Below are 20,616 nucleotides of genomic sequence, written 5' to 3' on the forward strand. Positions count from 1 at the left end.
AATGTATCTCATATTCTCTTTGGTCTAAAATTTGTTTTGATATGTATCAGTGAGGGTTTTTCTATATTCTGAGTGGCACTGTGTTGAGCCTTTAGGTTAAACATGTTTCATCTTTTTCATCTTTTTTTTTCAGTCTGAAAGTTATTATCTTCTTTATTTCTTCCCTTATTTTTTTCCATATCTTGCTGGGACTTCTATTATCTGGAAGTTAGTGTTTTCAGCTCTCATCTCCATGTGACTTAGCTTTTCTTTCATATTTTTTTATGTCGTTATAATTCTTTGCTGCCTTTGGAAGAGCTCCTTACTCATATCTTACAGCTCACTAATTCATTCATTAGCAACATCCACTTTACAATTTATTTCATTTATATACATTCTTTACTTTAACTGTTATATTTTTCATAGTTAATATTTCATTTGGTTCTTTTTATGAACTCTTATTTCTGTTTCATTTAATCAATATCTTCCCTTATTCTTTTGAAAATATTTATTATGCTTAACGTAAAATATTTATGTTCCTATAATTATGTTTCCTGTGGCATATGATGCTCAGTTTGCTTGTTTTTTTAAAATAGTCATTATTCACCTTAACTGTCTACTTATTTTTTCTTTGGATCATTAACTACTGTCTACTAATGTATATTGGGCAAGAGGCCAGTACTCAACCTCTATGTTACATTGTTCCAGGTGAATATAGGAAAGAGGAGAGAGAAATTGTTGACTGTCCTTTTTTTGCCACTACTCTACCAGGCAACATCTCTGGTTAGGGATTCTTCTCTAAACTATCTGGTAAAAATAGCACTGAGTAGAGTTAATCTCAGACAAGTGGTTTTCAAGGTAAATGTTTAGTAGAGTACAACCACTGTTTTAAAAATGCAGTAGAATTGAATACACTGGAAAATATCAGAGTACCTCACAGTTGATAAATATAGGTACTGTTTAGTGAAACTTTTGTTTCAGCTCTATCGCTATCTCTGTATCTATGGCTCTAATACACACAAAGATATGTACTGGGGGAAAAAATGTATTCTTTACTGTGGACCAAAATCAAACATTTTGAAAGCCATTGTCCTGGATTATAATCCATCAGTCCTTAGGTCAGAGTGGTGAAAGCTGCTGATTCAGCTCTACCTTTTTTCTCTGGCCCTTCACCCCAACAGGGCTTTGGGTCTTCCTTGTTATTGTCCCGCTGACACCATGGTTTTTATCTCACAGGGGTAATGGGCAGCCATTATCCTTTCAAGACAATATTAGAGTGAGTCAGGAGCAGAATGTAAAAGCTATCTTTCAATTCATCCTCTGCTATACCTGGAACATCTAATATAATATGTCAGTGTACTCCCGCTTCCTTCCTTCCTGGGATTACTACATCCTTCAGGCTCTTCAGGGAGCTCTCACAATACTAGGTAGTTCCCAGATGTTTGCTTTCCTCTCCCTTATTTACTGTCAGTGTGATTGATCTTCGGGGGCTGAGAGAGAACCGGTCACACTAGTTACTTTTCCACTTTCTCAGGACCTAGAAATACAAACATTTTGAATATTTGATATTAAGTCCTCTATTAAATTCAGAATCCTGCATTTTTGACTTACTATTATAACATGCATTTTCCTTTATTGCCAAAAGTCTAAAGGAACACCATTTGAATGGCTATATAATATTTCATCAAATGATTTTACCATAATTCATTCAATCATTTCTCTATTGTTGGACATTTAGATTGCTTCCACTTTTTTTCACAATGAAATATAACTCTGGGTTGGGAATTTTTATGCTTAAATCTTTGCCCAAGGTTGAGATTAGAATGATCTTTTAAATTTGTGCTCCCCAGTTTACAAAGAGCTCATTTTTCCCCACTGATGAATTGTTGTAGCTGAAAGGAAAACTTGCTATTAAACAACAACAGTAAAACAACTGGAACCACTTCTACATTCTAAGGTTGGTGAGGAATTATTCTTAAGGAGAAACCTGGTATTTTATTTAGAAGACATATTAATGGAACTTTGCTGTGAAGTTAAGATGATGTGAGATGATATGATGAAGAAGTGTCAATTAAGGATACTAAGCTTTTCTGTATTATAATAAAATGAGGGTTAGAAGCTCTTATGCTGTGCAGTCACATTTGCCTTCGTCAGAGTACATCTCTGATCAGTAGTTTGTAAGGAGTCTTGGCATTGGGAAGAGGAGAGGAGATGGAAAGAAGGACCTGGTTCTCAGTAAACACAGATCCTAGGAAGATGGCAGGAGATAAAAGACTAATGAAAGAGGAGGGTTCCAGCAAGAGATTCCTTTGACAAGGTGTGTGGATGTGTAGCTGATGCAAACATGTCTGATACCCAGTACTTAGTGTTTTAATTTTCCTCTTTCTCCTTCCTTCTCTTCATTCATTGTAAAATTTTTAATAGATGCATATTAGTGACTAATTTAGCTAGCCTTGTACTATAAATGCTGCCTTGAAGACTAAAGGGCCCCTCTTGTGGTTACTGCAAAATCAACCAGAGAGAGCTGGAGTAGCATTAGAAGAGCTGATGAGGAGGCCCAAGGGAATACAGAGGAAACTTGGGCTGGTAGGAGACAACCATGACTTGTAAGCACCTGCCCCAGGACTTCTGGGGAATATTCATGCAGAGACAGGATTTTCAGCCTAATGCACAAAGGAGCTTGAGTTGTTTTATTCAGATGGTAAAGGACACAGGTCCTTATAATGCCTTTAAGGACCTTTTTCATGTTATCAATCCCAGTTGTTGTCCAGTAAGTATATATTTAGTTGTTCAATGTCTGCTTTCCCTTTAGAATATGAGGTACGTAAGGCCAGGGAGAGGTTTGCTTTGTTTGCCAGCACCTAACACAGTCTCTGGCACAAGATAAATGTTTAGTAAATGTTTGTGAAATAAAGGATTGTAATCAATTATTGTTATTTCTATTGTTATTAAAAAGAAGCACCCAAATACAACAATTATAATGCTGACATATTGGGATTATGGGCAGTATTCTCTTCTATTTTTCATGCTTCCTATACACTTTTATATTATTTTCACTGAGAGAGAAAGAATTGACTCTTGCTTGGTAAGACCTCTTTAAACTGGGTCTTATATTCTTTAGAGTTTGCCTCTGTTTCTGTGTTCTTTCTGATAACTGAGATTGATTGGTGAACTCTGCTAAGATGCCCAGATTTACCCACCAGAGAACTAATTACAATCGTTCAATGGCACTCCTCTACCTTTTGGATCTCCAAGTTTTGCCCTTCAGTCTACCAGTGTGGAAATTTATGTTTAGATTCTGATTCTTCTTATGTACGTCTTGATAAATGATGGAAATATCGCTTAGATGAAAAATATTATGAATCTAAGATTTTTATATTCATAGGCACATGCTGTGTCCTTAGAGGAAAGGGAAGGTTTTCATAAATCAAATAAACACATACTTCCCTCTTTTTTGGTTGCCTTCATTAATAATTAGTTGACCTTCACTTACCTTGAAAAATGTTATAAAATTTTGACCACCTAATCCCTCTGAGAATTGAGAGGGAATTTGTTCCATTGAATGTAATGAGCAGGCTGATAAATCCAGATTCTCTCGGTTACTGGCATTCTATCTTGAAGTTGACATCCTGTGTTTGTTCTAGGTCTTCTCCTTGGCCCCTTAAAGCATCTTCATTTTGATAACATTATCTGGTAGAAGCAGTTGCAAAAAAGGAGAATGAATATTCTTTTTTGAGACTAGATTGAGAATAAAAAAGAATCCTGAAAGCACAACCCTAATGGGATGGAATTATATGGATCCTGCTTCACTTTCTCACCTCATAATAGTAGCACTCAATCTCTTTGCTGTTCTTCACTTTGAAACTTTTCGTGAATGTGGTCTACCTTTGTATTCACTCCCTCACCTCTCTTTCACCCCTTAAGTTACTGCAGCTGGATTCCATCCTACATCACCTTACTGAAACGTTTATGTGATTAATAATCTCCTAATTAACAAATGTGAAGCATAACTTTCAGTCTGCCTCTAATTTGATGTCTCTGCATTTTTTTTTTTTTTTGCCTCTGTTGGTTCTCTCTCCTTGAAAATCTCTCCTTCTGTGTGTTTCATGACCCTGAAATCTCTTAAAAGTCTTCATCCTCTTTTAGATTCTCCTTTTCACTGATTTTAATGTCTCTTCTTTCTCCACTACCCTTTATATGTTGGTATCCCCAAAGGTCCCATTCTTGGCTGCCTTTTCTACATTGTAAGCTCTTTAGATGATCTCCTTCAGTACCATGAGTTTAACTAGCACAGTTATACTGAATGCCAGTATTTCCAAAGTTTATGTTTCCAGCTGGGACTTCTCTCTTGGAATTTGGGTTGCAAATTTCTTATCACCTATGTGGTACATCTTTCAACAATGTAACTAAAGGCAATGCAAACTCAGTATGTCTAAAACTGAATTTATTTCATTCTTTTCCCCATAAAACACCTGGATCCTCTTCATGTATTTCCTATCTTAGTTAATGAGATCATCACATGCCCTCCAGAAATCTAGAAGTTATTCCCAATCTTTTTTTCTGCATGTGTAATCAATCACTAGACCCTGTCAATTCTAATAAACACCTCTCAAGTATATTTTATCCTTTCCATTCCACATGCCATTGCTCACATAGCCTCCACCAACTCCATCCTCTCTACTGCCCTCAAAATTGTCTTTCTAAAATACAGATCTGAATCTTGGCAAATACCTGCTTAAAAACCTTTATTGCAGAGAAGATGAAGTCCAAACTCCTTAGCAGGGCAACAAGGTCACTCTCACAAGAAAACTGTCTCATCTATGTTACCACGCACTTTGTACATACCTCTATTATGGCCCTTGGCAAATTGTATGTGATTATTATGTGGACTACATATGTGATTATCAAGTGGATGGCAAACTACTTGACAGCAAGTGTCATGTCTTTTTCCCTTTTGTGTTTCCAGTGCTAAGCACATGGAATAGAATGATATTTAAATTAAGTGGAGGAATGGACAAATTGGATAAGAAATGTTGACAGATTCTCTCCACAAAATGACAAAGACCAAAGGATCGAAGTATAAGAAATAGATGGAGTGATGTGAAAATTGCAAAAATAAGAGAGGTCACCAGGTTACAGAAGTCCATTAACTGGGACACTGGAAAACTTGTCATTCCCGAATCTTCCCTATGCTTTCCTGTGGGCTGCCTCTCTAGTGGTTTTAAAATATGTCTGCAAATTCTTGACACTCCTCCCTTCAAAAGGTAGAGCCTAATTCTTCCTCTCTTGAAGGTGAGTCAGACTTAATGACTTGCCTCTAACAATAGAATGTGGCAGAAGAGATGCTATATGACTTTCAAGGGTAGGTCATCAAAAAATAGCTTCTGCCTGGATCTCTCTTTCTCTTTTGGATCACTCACTCTGTGGAAAGCTTGTCACCGTATTGCTGAAGACACTCAAGCAGCCTGTGGAGAGGCCCTTGTGGGGAGAAACTGAGGCCTCCACCAACAACTAGCTCCAACTTTCCAGCCATGTGTTTCTCACCTTGAAAGAGACTCTTCTTGCCAGTCAAGTCTTCAAATGACTGCAGCCCCAGCCAACATCTTAATGGCAACCTCAGGAGAGGTCCCAAGTTGAAATCACCCAGTGAGGCTGCTCCTGAATGCCAGACCCACAGAAACCATAAGGATAGTAAATGTTTACTTTTGTTTTAATCTACTAAGTTTGTTATGTGGCAGTAGATGACCAATACATTCTCCACTAAGAATGGCTGTCCTCTCAATCTTTTAGAATCCTACATATTCTTGATTTAAATATTTCAGTTGTTCTGGGTTGTTCTCAGTTTCCTCCAGTTAGAATTCATGTAGCTTTAATTCTTTTAATTGCGTAGTATCATTCTTTTTTAGCCAAAATGTATTCATTACCCACTCTGTACTATAGTCTATGGTAGTCACTAGGGACCAAAAGATGAGAGATTCAGAGCTTTTGAAAATTTTTTTTAACCTCCTTCAATATATCCAAGTTTCTTTGAGAAAACACATTTCTTCTGATTGTTCTTCAATCTTTAGGTCATCATCGAGCTTAAGAGTATGAGCTCTGGGGTGATGGTGTCTGGGTGAGGGTCCAGGCTTTGTCTGCTTACTGTCTTGGCTGACTGTCTGCCTGACTTTGGACAAGTTACCTCTAGAGGTTTCAGTTTCTCTGTCTGTAAGGTGGGCGTAACAGTAATCCCTGCCTCATATTGTTATTATGAGGATTAAATGAGGTCATGCATGTGAAGCGCTTAGTATGGAATCTGGCACCAAGTAAGTGCTCAATAAACACTTGTTAGTTTGTTGTTGTTGCTGACTGTCCCACTCAGAATCTAGCATAATGACTTAATACAGTAGGTATCCAGGAAATGTTTGTTGAATTGAACTACAAAAGGGATAGTTTAGTGCTGATGATGTTGAGGGAAGAGGCAGTCGGATAAGAGTGTCAGATGTGGATGTCAGTCATTGTGCATTGAGCATTGAGTACAATCGATTCAATTATTTATTAATTGGTTAGTTAATTTGTCAGATGTTCATTTATTTCCTATCAGATGCTATTAACTAGGGACACGTTGAGTGAAAGGCATTTAGATGGGCGAGTGCTTGGACACTGGAGAAAATATTTGTAAACTCAGGGGCTTCCACAGGAAAGCAATAGATTTCAACAGTTATTAAGCAGCTCTTATATGCCAGACACTGTTATAGGAGCTAAGAATAAAGTGAATGATTTATTTTCATTCATTTGATAAATATTTATTGAACACCTGCTATGATCCAGTTATTCTTCCAGGTTTCAGACAAGGATTTCAGCCCTGGTGGACCTTTCATTCTCACAGGGGCAGGAGAGATAAACAAATGATATTTATCATGGTTAATTACATAATATGTTAGAAGATGAAAGAAGCAATTTAAAAAAAAACAGAAAAGGAAATCAAAGTAAGGGGTCAGGAATGCCAGAGATAGTGTATGTAGGGGACTTTGCAGTTTAATGTATTTCTCATTGAGGAAGTGAGGGGCAGGGGAGAGCCTGGAAGGAGGTGAGGTAGTTCATTTTAGTGATGAGCAAAGCACCTCTTTTACCATCTAGTGGAAGTGACAGGCAATAAGTAAATAAATCATTTAATTTCAAATAGTGATAAATGCCTTGTAGAAAATAGGATAGCATGAGAAACTCAAGGTCCTGGCCCTGGATATCTGGGCTCTTCCATGAGGCCGCTGACAGTCATGGCCATCTGGCTGATCAGTGTCTCTATTGCCAACACACACCTGCTAGGAGGTGGTCACAACCTACGTGTCTACTATGTGTCATAGCAGGTATCATATTCCAGCCGATTAGTCGACAGAAGAAGAAACATTTATAATCTATTAGTCATACTTCGGGTGGCGTAAATGGGTGATGATAGATTGTCTGACTCACATGCAGACTCTAGCCTCTCTGCACGGGACAGGAGAAACTATGTGATGCTTGCCACTGCCCAGAATGGGATGTTGTCATCGAGTGGGAAAAATCCTATTAGCACATTTGCTTATCATGCAAACACAATTTCTCATGGGTCTAAATTTATCTTTAAAGGAGGACTATTAAAAGGAGCTGGTTCTTTCAGTTTTTTAACATAAATTTTAACACCATTGCTAATAGATGAGATATGTTTATTTCTTATGTTCAGGAAGGAGTAATCTGGGTTGTAAAATGTTTGTCTCTTTCAGTTCATTTGAAGGCAGGAGGAGCAGGAGTTTATACCCCCTTAAAAGGATGTAGAGAGTCGGGGTATGCAGAGCAGAGCCACAAAAATGATTAAAGGGCCCAGGGAGGAAGGGAAATCAAAATTATTAGGCCTGCAGAAAGATGTGTGTGTGGCCAGGGTGAGGGGAGGAGGGGAAAGAGAGCTGACTTAATAAGTGTTCTCCCTCACTAGGGGTAGAACAAGAGGAAACAGGCTTAAATGAAAACAGGATGATTTAAGATAAGAAAGTTAAGTTTCTTCCCTGGGCTCTACAGGCTGGAGTCTCTTCTGTAAGATCTCCAGGGAAGATACACATCAGTCTGGTCTGGTTTGTCTTAACTTTGGTAACCATTTTACTCCAGGTGTAAGGCTCTGTCCATTCCATTCAGTGCTTCCAGCTGGTAAACAGAATACAGACCAAGTCCGAAAGCTGCTCTAGGCTGAAGAGATCTGATCTTAGTGTCGGGTATAGAACTTCCAGTTAAAATGTTCATTTGTCCTCTGTGCCACATATTTTGGGCCCTGGGCTAATTTAAGTGGAATATTTTCAGTGAAGTCCTACCTAGAGACAGGAAAATGATCTAGGGGACAACTTCCGCTTTCTGTACATTCTGTGGGAAAAACTATGGAAGCTCAGATTAAACTAGTATTTTTTATTTAAATAACGTTTCTTGATACTTTTGCATATCATCAATATTCTCCACTTAGAAAAAGCCAGTATGTATGAAATAAGCCCATTTATATGAAATGGTAAATCATAGATATACACACACACCTATGTAGTGAGTCATAGAAAGATACATGAAAGGTAGCCAAGAAGATGTTAATGGTGCTTACATCAGGAAGGTGGAATTCATGTGAACTTTACATTTTTTATAGTACTGTGTAGTGTTTGGATTTTTCACAATGAGAATGTATCATCTATATAGTCAGAAGAAAAACAAGAAAGTTATAATAAAGCTATTGAGGAAAAATACTACCAGCAGCATTCTGAGGTTATCATGATGTCGCAAAGAGGAAAAATAATTTGCTCAGGATTCAAATCCAAATCTCACCTGAAGGCATGTGACTGGCTTATTAGGTAATCTGGGGGATACAATAGAGCCACCAGGGAAGTAACAATCTGATTGGAGAAAAAAGTCACATAGGCCAGAGATGGGAAATAATAGATAAAGCCATTGGCAGAGACAGGGAATGCCTTAGACGTTCTGTGAAGAGGTCAAGGAGGGCTTCCTGGATGATAGAGGGGGAGAGCAAAGCTTGGATAGCTTGGGGAGAAGGGGAAGAATGTTCCTGGTGGGAAGACACAGCAGAAACAAAGCCCCAGCGGCAGGCGTATACAAGGCAAGTGTGGCAGAATAATTTGCTAAGATAGTAATTGTGTCTTGTGATCTGTTTTCTACAGAGGTTTAGCTGCAGGGCTGAAAGCAGAAGTTGCTTGCAGACAACAGACTTTGCTAGCTTTTGTTTTCAGAAGCCTCAGCTTTTTGGGGGAGTTATAGGAAGGAGAGAGGGAGTGACGAGTGTCTCTGTGGGGATGCAGAATAGTGAGAACAGAAGAGTAGCCATTTTCCCTGAGACTACATGTGGGCTGCAGGTTAGGTTTTCAAGGGCAGCTGCACCTGCTCCTACACCTTCACAGAGCCCCAGGCAGGTTGACCATGGTAAGGAAGAACTCCATGGTACTTCCAGTGTCCAGTCTTGGCAAATACCCCATGCTAAATGTGAGATTCTCAGCATACATGCAAAAAAAGAAGAAGAAGAAGAATTTTAGAGTGCTAAGAAAACACGTAAATATACATATATAGCCACTTGTGAGAATATGTCATCTTGACAGAGTCAATTACCTTCTAAGACCTCAGTTTCTCCAGTTACCAAAAAATGGATATATCAGTCCCTCCCAGTTCTAAACTTCACTGAATCTACGAAATTGGAGCATCTGTCTCTGGAATCACTTCATTTCCACCGGAAATGCAGGGAGGATGGAGTGCAAACTTCATTTTCAAAGAGCAACCACCAGAATCTGCACACATGCATAATGCTTTTCAGCAGGAAAGAGGTGTACCCTGCATGGTAATCGAAACTGCCTTTTGAATCTTCCAAGCCAGCAGGATCTGATACCTGATCAGATGTGCATTGTTTTCTCCTTCCTGTAAAATCAGCTAAACCAGGAAGAGTCAAGTGCAAATTTCCATCATGACTAGAGAAACCTTCCCTCTACTCATCCACCCACTCTCTCTCTTCACCTGTGCCCTTGATTTGTATAGATTCTTGCTTTCAACCAAAGGGGCTCAGCTCCAGAGAGAGACAAATCATGCACAAAGAGAAAAGAAAATCGCTTCCTAGACCTGAATGTTTAGTGATGAACTAAACCTTCCGAGAGGGGGAAAAAATATGATTCTGTTGCGAAGGGAAAATAAATGTCCTCCAAATCAGTGTGAAAGTGGAGACCCAGGGAAGTGAGGTGCGCATCTGTCCTTAATGCAACTTCAGAAGGATGGAGGCAGAGGCAATAAATGATATATCAGACATGGCGCTCTGCTTAGAAATTGCAATTCTAAATGTCATATGCGGTACGCCTCTCTCGCTCCCCCCATAATTCAAGACAATTCACAAGAGATAACTTCTTTTCTCTGCCATAATAATATTCTCTCGCTTGTATCCCAAATAAACAACATTGGTTACTGCTTTAAGCAGCACCTTCTCCATCCTCCCACATCACTTAAATCAACAACCCCTGTCTCTGTGTGATCCGAATCTCAAGTCCCCAGCCTCGTATTTGGCTACAGATATGCTCCCCATTCTGAGTCCCTGTTCCTTATCAGCAGAGTTATTAAGGAGCAGGTCAGCCTTGCCCCACTTGTACTGTAGTTTTTCACCATTCTAGATAAAATGGGAATATTTTATATCTTCCTTTTTTTTCTTCTTAATCTTTATCGTGATCTACAGTTTTCCCCCAAGCCGGTGGTTTTTTTCTGAGTGTGGACTTTTTTTCTTTTTATTAATCTTCACAGACTCCAATCCAGCCATCTCCTTACTGAAATGAGAAACCTGGTATTCACATCACTCAACACGGCTGGTTTTGGAGCTTGGCGAAGATTAAAAACACAGGAAGACTTGCAAGCAACCTAGAGGGAATAGAGAGGTTGCTGTTAATGTGTTTCTTCATTGAACAGGGCTCATGCGGGTATTTGGAAAGAAAGAGAAAGTGACTGTTCAAAGACACTGGGGAAAGTGCTATCTGGGACATTTTATCCTGAGATTTATAGTAAATTAAGAATGGCCCGAAGTAAAATGTGACATCACTGTAGCTGATCTCACTAACATCGCATTAATGCCGGCTGCTTGACTAATAGTAGCAAGGAGAAGAAATTGTCCCTGGAGAGTGGGGCTGGTCTCAGGGAAGAATAAAATGTTCTGGGCAGAAAAGTAGAAATGACTGCACTTTATGAGATCCAGAGCTGCTTGGTGTTGGCAGAATATTCAGTCCTTTGCATTCCTCTGGGCCTTCAGAATTCCTCTTCTTTTCCCTGTACACGTTAGCTACAGTTAGATGTCCCCAGAAGTAGGTAATGAGGTCACCCTCTGAAGGTGAAGTATCCACAGATCAGCAAAGAATCAGTGAATTGAGCCATCTTCAGACATGGTCAGCCCGTGAGATGTTCTGTACTTGTGTGTGTGGAAGTGGACACAGGACAGTTGTACATTCAAACAGTGTGCTTAGGATTTGTCTTTAGGACCAGAATCACAGAAATTGAAGAAAGGGTTGGTTTAATAGAATTAAAGTGGTAGCTACTATAACAATAATCATACAAGTACTGTGCTGAGTGTTTATGTACGTTCTTGCTAAGCCTCACCACAGTCTATGAAATGGGCTATTGGCACTACTTTATGGATCAGCAAACTGAGGTTCAGAGAGCTTGAGTGATGTTACCAAAGTCACACAGCTCGTCAGTGGTGGAGCAGCTTTATTTTACTTTAAAACCTTTGCTTTATCAAAGGAAGTGATCTCTGTGGATCTGGGGCAAAGGGGAGTAAGACTTCAGCTCTGTACATTGGAAGGAGACATCATATTTGGTACCTCGCATTGTCATGACCAAGAGCATACAGGTCTGGACAGGAATCCAGTTGCCCTGCGTAGACTCATGTGGCAACCTCTCTGAGCCTCTGTTTCCAGTAAAACAGAAGTATCTAAATGTCATGTACTTGACATGAATGTCAAGTATTCAGATCACTTAGGAGGTGGAGTCTGCTGGGGAGAGAGTCTATTTAGCTTTGACACACCTGGATAAATACCCCACTGGACCTTCCAATTTCTATGATCTCAGGCTCACCAAGTCATCTTCCAATGGCCAATTTGGTTTCCTGTGTACTTGATATGGCGTGGTTACTAGAAATGCAAATCTGAATCTATAAGTGAATGTGTTTGTGTCTGGTTTCTGTATCAGTGTCTCCTGAGTTCAGGAAGTTTGTCCAGCCTGACACAATTCCTTTAAAGACACCGTAGACCCACCCATACTCAGCATACTCATGACCAGATTATGGAACATATAGGGGAGACCCTTCATGTGATCAGCTGTCTGGCCTGCTCCTTTCCCCTCACACTAGCCTGGCTTTGCTACACAGTCTTCCTTTGAACAATTGAAATCAAAATATTAGCAACACAGTAACTACAATGATGATTGCTGTCATTATCTGAGGGCTTTACATGTGTCATTTGCTGCACTTGGACACATCATGGACTCTGTTTCCTTTAATCTTTACAGGTCCCCTCAGAGATACCTTCTGTTTTACTGGAAACAGGCTCAGGGCAGCTGAGCAGGGCAGCTGGATTCCTGTCCAGACCTGTATGCTCTCGGCCATTGTGATGTGATGCTAGTTTTGTCTTAACTTCACCTCTCCAATCTGGGCCAGTCTTTTGCCTTTGGTGTAAAACTGTGTCTCCGAGAATAGACAACTTTGTATCAGGCTGCCACAAGGAAGCACTCCATCCAACTTGTCTGGTTCTCTGAGACTTTCCTATAGGGGAGTATCTCCAAGAGTCTGTTGGGCTCTGGATGTATGGACATGTTTGTGTTCCCGGGCTTGAGAAGTAGAAGACCAGAACCCAAGCTTTGGTGTTCCCACCCAAGGGGATTTGGTGTGAGAGATGTGGAGGGTGGGGGCAGGAGGGCATGGAAGGGAAGACCCTCTCGAAACGGCCAGCTCAAATGCCTTTCTGATTTCTCTGTCACTTCACTATCTTCTCTTTCATATTTCCATAGATTCAAAGCCTCAGGCGCCAGCTGCCGCTGGGTCATTGAAGGAGGCCTTCATAGGCTTCCCTTGAGGAGTCATGCATGATGAGTTATGATTTCTCCAATACCAAATTTATGATGATGATGATCATGATCATTAATAGCAACCCCTTAGACTTAGAAAGCATCTTTCTCCTAACAGTCTCTCTCCTAAAGATTGTCTCATTTATCCTCACAGATCCCGAGCGAAGAAGAGGAGGCAATATTATCATTTTTATATTATGAATGGCTTTGATCAAGAAGTTTTCATTGCAGTACCTATTTTTATGTGGGACTGTGTTAGGTACTACATAAAGAGATTCCACTAATTCATCAAGTGACTTTTATGTGCCAAAATAACTTTGTGATGTTAATATTATATTATCCCATTTTACAGATGAAGAAATGAAGTCTCAGAGAGGTTAAGTGACTTACTTATCAGCAAATATGGTTAAATGAATAAAATGCAGTCCCTGTTCTCACCAAGGAGACAGTACTATAAATAATACATAGTCGTTGTTGAGCATTTACTATGTGCCAGGTGCTATGCTGAGAAAAATACAGGAGTTATCTTTGTTCATCTTTTTAACAACCCTACAAGTTTGTTACACTTTAGTGATCTATGATTATCTCCATTTAGCAAGCGAGGCATAGAGAGGCTGAGTACCTTGCCCAAAGCCACACAGCTGGTAAGTGGTTGACCTTGAGAGGGAAGAGCAGAGTGGAGCCAGGTTGTCTGCGTTGGATTCTAGCTCCAATATTTTCTTTGTGATCCTGGGCAACTTGCTCAACTTTTCTACGCCTCAGTTTCCTCACTTGTAAAATGGGAATAATACAAGTATCTACTTCATAGAGTTGTTATGAGGATCCTGTGCATTTTTATATGTGTATCTATACAAAATGTTTATTTTTTGTATATGTATAATATTATATATATATCTTAGAATTCTGCCTTGCATATGTCAGCTACGAGTAGCTGGGATTCAAATACAGGCACTCTGACCATAGAACTATTATGCTACTCTAATCCAAAAATAATTCTTCCAGGGGCAAAGGCAGTAACCTTTGAGCTGAGTTTCCAAAGAACACATAGTCAAAGGCTTGGCGCTTGGCAGTCTAGTTCTAGTTCAGTCGATGGAGAGCCTCGTGTAATGCTCCAGATGTCAGGAGGTAGAGTAGTGTTCTTTAACCCTTTGTAATTCCCCCAGGAATTGGGGCTTTGGGGCCTAAGCATGTTTGTATTTCCTCTGTCCGGAGGTCATTTAATTTATTTCCTTAGAAAGATACATGAAAATTCTGTCAGTCATCTACCCTCTAGTTATTGAAAGATTTTTTCCTTGAGATTCCAAAATTGTAGTTGACCATGTGTTGACAAACTGATTTTTCCTTGAAGGTTCAGCATTATAAACATGGGCCAGTCTCTTCATTACAAACAAAAAAGTCCCAGCAAATGCTGCATTACCTTCAGAGAATATAGCAGAGCTATTTACATATGGAAAGCTTAAACTTTGCCTCCAACTAAAGTTTTCAACTAAATCCTTAAGAATTCCTTTTAAAAGACATTTATCAAATATTTTATCTTTCTTCTGAATCCTTGAAACCTCTTTGAATAAAAAACTCCTGTTGTTTTCCAAAACAATTCAACAGAAGTTTACTAGTGTCAAGTGTATAGTGAACTCTACCTACTTGAAGCGGAAATATAATCTATGTTGATTATTTAGGGTAGGCAAATTTAGAAGCACTTATCAAATTAGTACCAATACCAAAAATAAGAATAAATAAGAATGATGTCCAATCAATATTTCTTTTTTTATTATTTTTTGGGATTTTCTTTTTATTCAAACAGGAAGTCACGAAAATTATAATCATCCTCATCAGTTCACTCAGTCCCATGTAATTAATTTTTTTTTTCATCTTTATCTTTTGTTAGCACTTTTATGAATTCATCAGTTTTCCATTAGAGTTCTGAAAATGCTTATTCATTCAGTTCAGCAGTATAGTCAGTTACCAGAAACCTGTACTTGTCAGAGTCTTTTCCATGAATTCCTTGAAGATGAAACCCTTTTATAGGAACATTTTTGAAAAAGTATCAGAGTACACCCAGAACTGTCTGTAAATGACAAAAGACTTAAAAATGACCATGGTTAAAGACCTGATGAAAGTTTATAATAATGCAATTGACAAGGAAATTTAATTATTTCGGAGATATACATTTTAAAGTAGTAACTAGAATTATGACTTATAACATTATAACAGAACATATAAGATTTTTAGAAACTTCACGTAATGTCTGAAACATTTATATTAACATATTTCCACACAAATAACCCAAAGAAAGTTTAGTATTAGTTGTTTTTTTGTTTGTTTGTTTGTTTTTTTCTACTGCAGGTTCTTATTAGTCATCAATTTTATACACATCAGTATATACATGGCAATCCCAATTGCCCAATTCAGCACACCACCATCCCCACCCCACCGCGGTTTTCCCCCCTTGGTGTCCATACGTTTGTTCTCTACATCTGTGTCTCAACTTCTGCCCTGCAAACCGGTTCATCTGTAACATTGTTCTAGGTTCCACATACATGCGTTAATATACGATATTTGTTTTTCTCATTCTGACTTACTTCACTCTGTATGACAGTCTCTAGATCCATCCACGTCTCAACAAATGACTCAATTTCGTTCCTTTTTATGGCTGAGGAATATTCCATTATATATATGTACCACATCTTCTTTATCCATTCATCTGTCGATGGGCATTTAAGTTGCTTCCATGACCTGGCTATTGTAAATAGTGCTGCAGTGAAAATTGGGGTGCATGTGTCTTTTTGAATTATGGTTTTCTCTGGGTATATGCCCAGTAGTGGGATTGCTGGATCATATGGTAATTCTATTTTTAGTTTTTTAAGGAACCTCCATACTGTTCTCCATAGTGGCTGTGTCAATTTACATTCCCACCAACAGTGCAAGAGGGTTCCCTTTTCTCCACACCCTCTCCAGCATTTGTTGTTTGTAGATTTTCTGATGATGCCCATTCTAACTGGTGTGAGGTGATACCTCATTGTAGTGTTGATTTGCATTTCTCTAATAATTAGTGATGTTGAGCAGCTTTTCATGTGCTTCTTGGCCATCTGTATGTCTTCTTTGGAGAAATGTCTATTTAGGTCTTCTGCGCATTTTTGGATTGCTTTGTTTGTTTCTTCAATATTGAGCTGCATGAACTGTTTATATGTTTTGGAGATTAATCCTTTGTCCGTTGATTCATTTGCGAATATTGTCTCCCATTCTGAGGGTTGTCTTTTCGTCTTGTTTATGGTTTCCTTTGCTGTGCAAAAGCTTTGAAGTTTCATTAGGTCACATTTGTTTATTTTTGTTTTTATTTCCATTACTCTAGGAGGTGGATCAAAAAAGATCTTGCTGTGATTTCTGTCAAAGAGTGTTCTTCCTATGTTTTCCTCTAAGAGTTTTATAGTGTCCGGTCTTACATTTAGGTCTCGAATCCATTTTGAGTTTATTTTTGTGTATGGTGTTAAGGAGTTTTCTAATTTCATTCTTTTACATGTAGCTGTCCAGTTTTCCCAGCACCACTTATTGAAGAGACTGTCTTTTCTCCATTGTATATCTTTGCCTCCTTTGTCATAGATTAGTTGACCATAGGTGCGTGGGTTTATCTCTGGGCTTTCTATCTTGTTCCATTGATCTATGTTTCTGTTTTAGTGCCAGTACCATATTGTTTTGATTACTGTAGCTTAGTAGTATAGTCTGAAGTCAGGGAGTCTGAGTCCTCCAGCTCCGTTTTTTTCCTTCAAGACTGCTTTGGCTATTCGGGGTATTTTGTGTCTCCATACAAATTTTAAGATGATTTGTCCTAGTTCCTTAAAATATGCCATTGGTAATTTGTTAGGGATTGCATTGAATCTGTAGATTGCTAGGGTGGTATAGTCATTTTCACAATATTGATTCTTCCAATCCAAGAACATGGTATATCTCTGCATCTGTTGGTATCATCTTTAATTTCTTTCATCAGCATCTTAGAGTTTTCTGCATACAGGCCTTTTGTCTCCCTAGGTAGGCTTATTCCTAAGTATTTTATTCTTTTTGTTTCAATGGTAAATGGGAGTGTTTCCTTAATTTCTTCTTCAGATTTTACGTCATTAGTGTATAGGAATGCAAGAAATTTCTGTGCATTAATTTTGTATCCTGCAACTTTACCAGATTCATTGATGAGCTCTAGTAGTTTACTGGTGGCATTTTTAGGATTCTCTATGTATAGTATCATGTCATCTGCAAACAGTGACAGTTTTACTTCTTCTTTTCCAATTTGTATTCCTTTTATTTCTTTTTCTTCTCTGATTGCCGTGGCTAGGACTTCCAAAACTATGTTGAATAATAGTGGTGGGAGTGGACATCCTTGTCTCATTCCTGGTCTTAGAGGAAATGCTTTCAGTTTTTCACCATTGAGAATGATGTTTGCTGTGGGTTTGTCGTATATGGCCTTTATTATGTTGAGGTAGGTTCCCTCTATGCCCACTTTCTGGAGAGTTTTTATCATAAATGGGTGTTGAATTTTGTCAAAAGATTTTTCTGCATCTACTGAGATGATCATGTGGTTTTTCTTCTTCAATTTGTTAATATGGTGTATCACATTGATTGATTTGCATATATTGAAGAATCCTTGCATCCCTGGGATAAATCCCACTTGATCGTGGTGTATGATCCTTTTAATGTGTTGTTGGATTCTGTTTGCTAGTATTTTGTTGAAGATTTTTGCATCTATATTCATCAGTGATATTGGTCTGTAATTTTCTTTTTTTGTACTACCTTTCTCTGGTTTTGGTATCAGGGTGATGGTGGCCTCATAGAATGAGTTTGGGAGTGTTCCTTCCTCTGCAAATTTTTGGAAGAGTTTGAGAAACATGGGTGTTAGCTCTTCTCTAAATGTTTGATAGAATTCACCTGTGAAGCCATCTGGTCCTGGACTTTTGTTTGTTGGAAGATTTTTAATCACAGTTTCAATTTCATTACTTGTGATTGGTCTGTTCATATTTTCTATTTCTTCCTGGTTCAGTCTTGGAAGGTTATACCTTTCTTAGAATTTGTCCATTTCTTCCAGGTTGTCCATTTTATTGGCATAGAGTTGCTTGTAGTAGTCTCTTAGGATGCTTTGTATTTCTGCAGTGTCTGTTGTAACTTCTCCTTTTTCATTTCTAATTTTATTGATTTGAGTCCTCTCCCTCTTTTTATTGATGAGTCTGGCTAAAAGTTTATCAATTTTGTTTATCTTCTCAAAGAACCAGCTTTTAGTTTTATTGATCTTTACTATTGTTTTCTTTGTTTCTATTTCATTTATTTCTGCTCTGGTCTTTATGATTTCTTTCCTTCTGCTAACTTTGGGTTTTGTTTGTTTTTCTTTCTCTAGTTCCTTTTGGTGTAAGATTAGATTGTTTACTTGAGATTTTTCTTGTTTCTTGAGGTAGGATTGTATTGCTATAAACTTCCTTCTTAGAACTGCTTTTGCTGCATCCCAGAGGATTTTGATCATTGTGTTTTGCTTGTCATTTGTCTCTAGGTATTTTTTGATTTCCTCTTTGATTTCTTCAGTGATCTCTTGGTTATTTAGTACCGTATTGTTTAGCCTCCGTGTGTTTGTGTTTTTTACGTTTTTTTCCCTGTAATTCATTTCTAATCTCATAGCATTGTGGTCAGAAAAGATGCTTGATATGATTTCAATTTTCTTAAATTTACTGAGGCTTGATTTGTGACCCAAGATGTGATCTATCCTGGAGAATGTTCCATGTGCACTTGAGAAGAAAGTGTAATCCACTGTTTTTGGATGGAATGCCCTATAAATATCAATGAAATCTATCTGGTCTATTGTGTCATTTAAAGCTTGTGTTTCCTTATTAATTTTCTGTCTGGATGATCTGTCCATTGGTGTAAGTGAGGTGTTAAAGTCCCCCACTATTATTGTGTTACTATCGATTTCCTTTTTTATAGCTGTTAGCAGTTGCCTTATGTATTGAGGTGCTCCTATGTTGGGTGCATATATATTTATAATTGTTATATCTTCTTCTTGGATTGATCCCTTGATCATTATGTAGTGTCCTTCCTTGTCTCTTGTAACATTCTTTATTTTAAAGTCTATCTGATATGAGTATAGCTACTCCAGCTTTCTTCTGATTTCCATTTGCATGGAATATCTTTTTCCATTCCCTCACTTTCAGTCTGCTTGTGTCCCTAGGTGTGAAGTGGGTCTCTTGTAGACAGCATATATATGGGTCTTGTTTTTGTATCCATTCAGCAAGCCTGTGTCTTTTGGTTGGAGCATTTAATCCATTCATGTTTAAGGTAATTATAGATGTGTATGTTCCTATGACCAGTTTCTTAATTGTTTTGGGTTTGTTTTTGTAAGTCCTTTTCTTCTCTTGTGTTTCCCACTTAGAGGAGTTCCTTTAGCATTTGTTGTAAAGCTGGTTTGGTCGTGCTGAATTCTCTTAGCTTTTGCTTGTCTGTAAAGCTTTTGATTTCTCCATCGAGTCTGAATGAGATCCTTGCCAGGTAGAGTAATCTTGGTTGTAGGTTTTTCCCTTTCATCACTTTAAGTATATCATGCTACTCCCTTCTGGCTTGTAGAGCTTCTGCTGAAAAATCAGCTGTTAACCTTATGGAAGTTCCCTTGTATGTTATTTGTCATTTTTCCCTTGCTGCTTTCAATAATTTTTCTTTGTCTTTAATTTTTGCCAATTTGATTACTATGTGTCTCGGCATGTTTCTCCTTGGGTTTATCCTGTATGGGACTCGCTGAGCTTCCTGGACTTGGGTGGCTATTTCCTTTCCCATGTTTGGGAAGTTTTCGACTATAATCTTTTCAAATATTTTCTCTGGTCGTTTCTCTCTTCTCCTTCTGGGACCCCTATAATGCGAATGTTGTTGCGTTTAATGTTGTCCCAGTGGTCTCTTAGGCTGTCTTCATTTCTTTTCATTCTTTTTTCTTTATTCTGTTCCGCAGCAGTGACTTCCACCATTCTGTCTTCCAGGTCACTTATCTGTTCTTCTGCCTCAGTTATTCTGCTATTGATTCCTTCTAGTAGTTTTCATTTCAGTTATTTTATTGTTCATCTCTGTTTGTTTGTTCTTTAATTCTTCTAGGTCTTTGTTAAACATTTCTTGCATCTTCTCGATCTTTGCCTCCATTCTTTTTCTGAGGTCCTGGATCATCTTCACTATCATTATTCTGAATTGTTTTTCTGGAAGGTTGCCTATCTCCACTTTATTTAGTTGTTTTTCTGGGGTTTTATCTTGTTCCTTCATCTGGTACATAGCCCTCTGCCTTTTCATCTTGTCTGTCTTTGTGTGAATGTAGTTTTTGTTCCACAGGCTGCAGGATTGTAGTTCTTGCTTCTGCTATCTACCCTCTGGTGGATGAGGCTATCTAAAAGGCTTGATGGGAGGGACTGGTGTTGGGTAGAGCTGACTGTTCCTCTGGTGGGAAGAGCTCAGTAAAACTTTAATCCACTTGTCTACTGATGGGTGGGGCTGGTTTCCCTCCCTGTTGGTTGTTTTGCCTGAGGTAACCCAACACTGGAGCCTATGTGGGCTCTTTGG

At 38.5% G+C, this 20,616-nt stretch overlaps 1 long non-coding RNA gene across 3 annotated transcripts in view; it reads left to right on the forward strand.

Moving 5' to 3' along the window:
- The window catches only part of LOC309634296, a 514,820-nt gene that overhangs the window by 165,986 nt on the left and 328,218 nt on the right, over window positions 1-20,616 (forward strand). The gene's annotated exons all lie outside the window — the stretch shown is intronic.

This window comes from Balaenoptera borealis (genome assembly GCF_965194805.1).
Source record: "Balaenoptera borealis genome assembly, chromosome: 8".
Classification (NCBI taxonomy): Eukaryota; Metazoa; Chordata; class Mammalia; order Artiodactyla; family Balaenopteridae; genus Balaenoptera; species Balaenoptera borealis.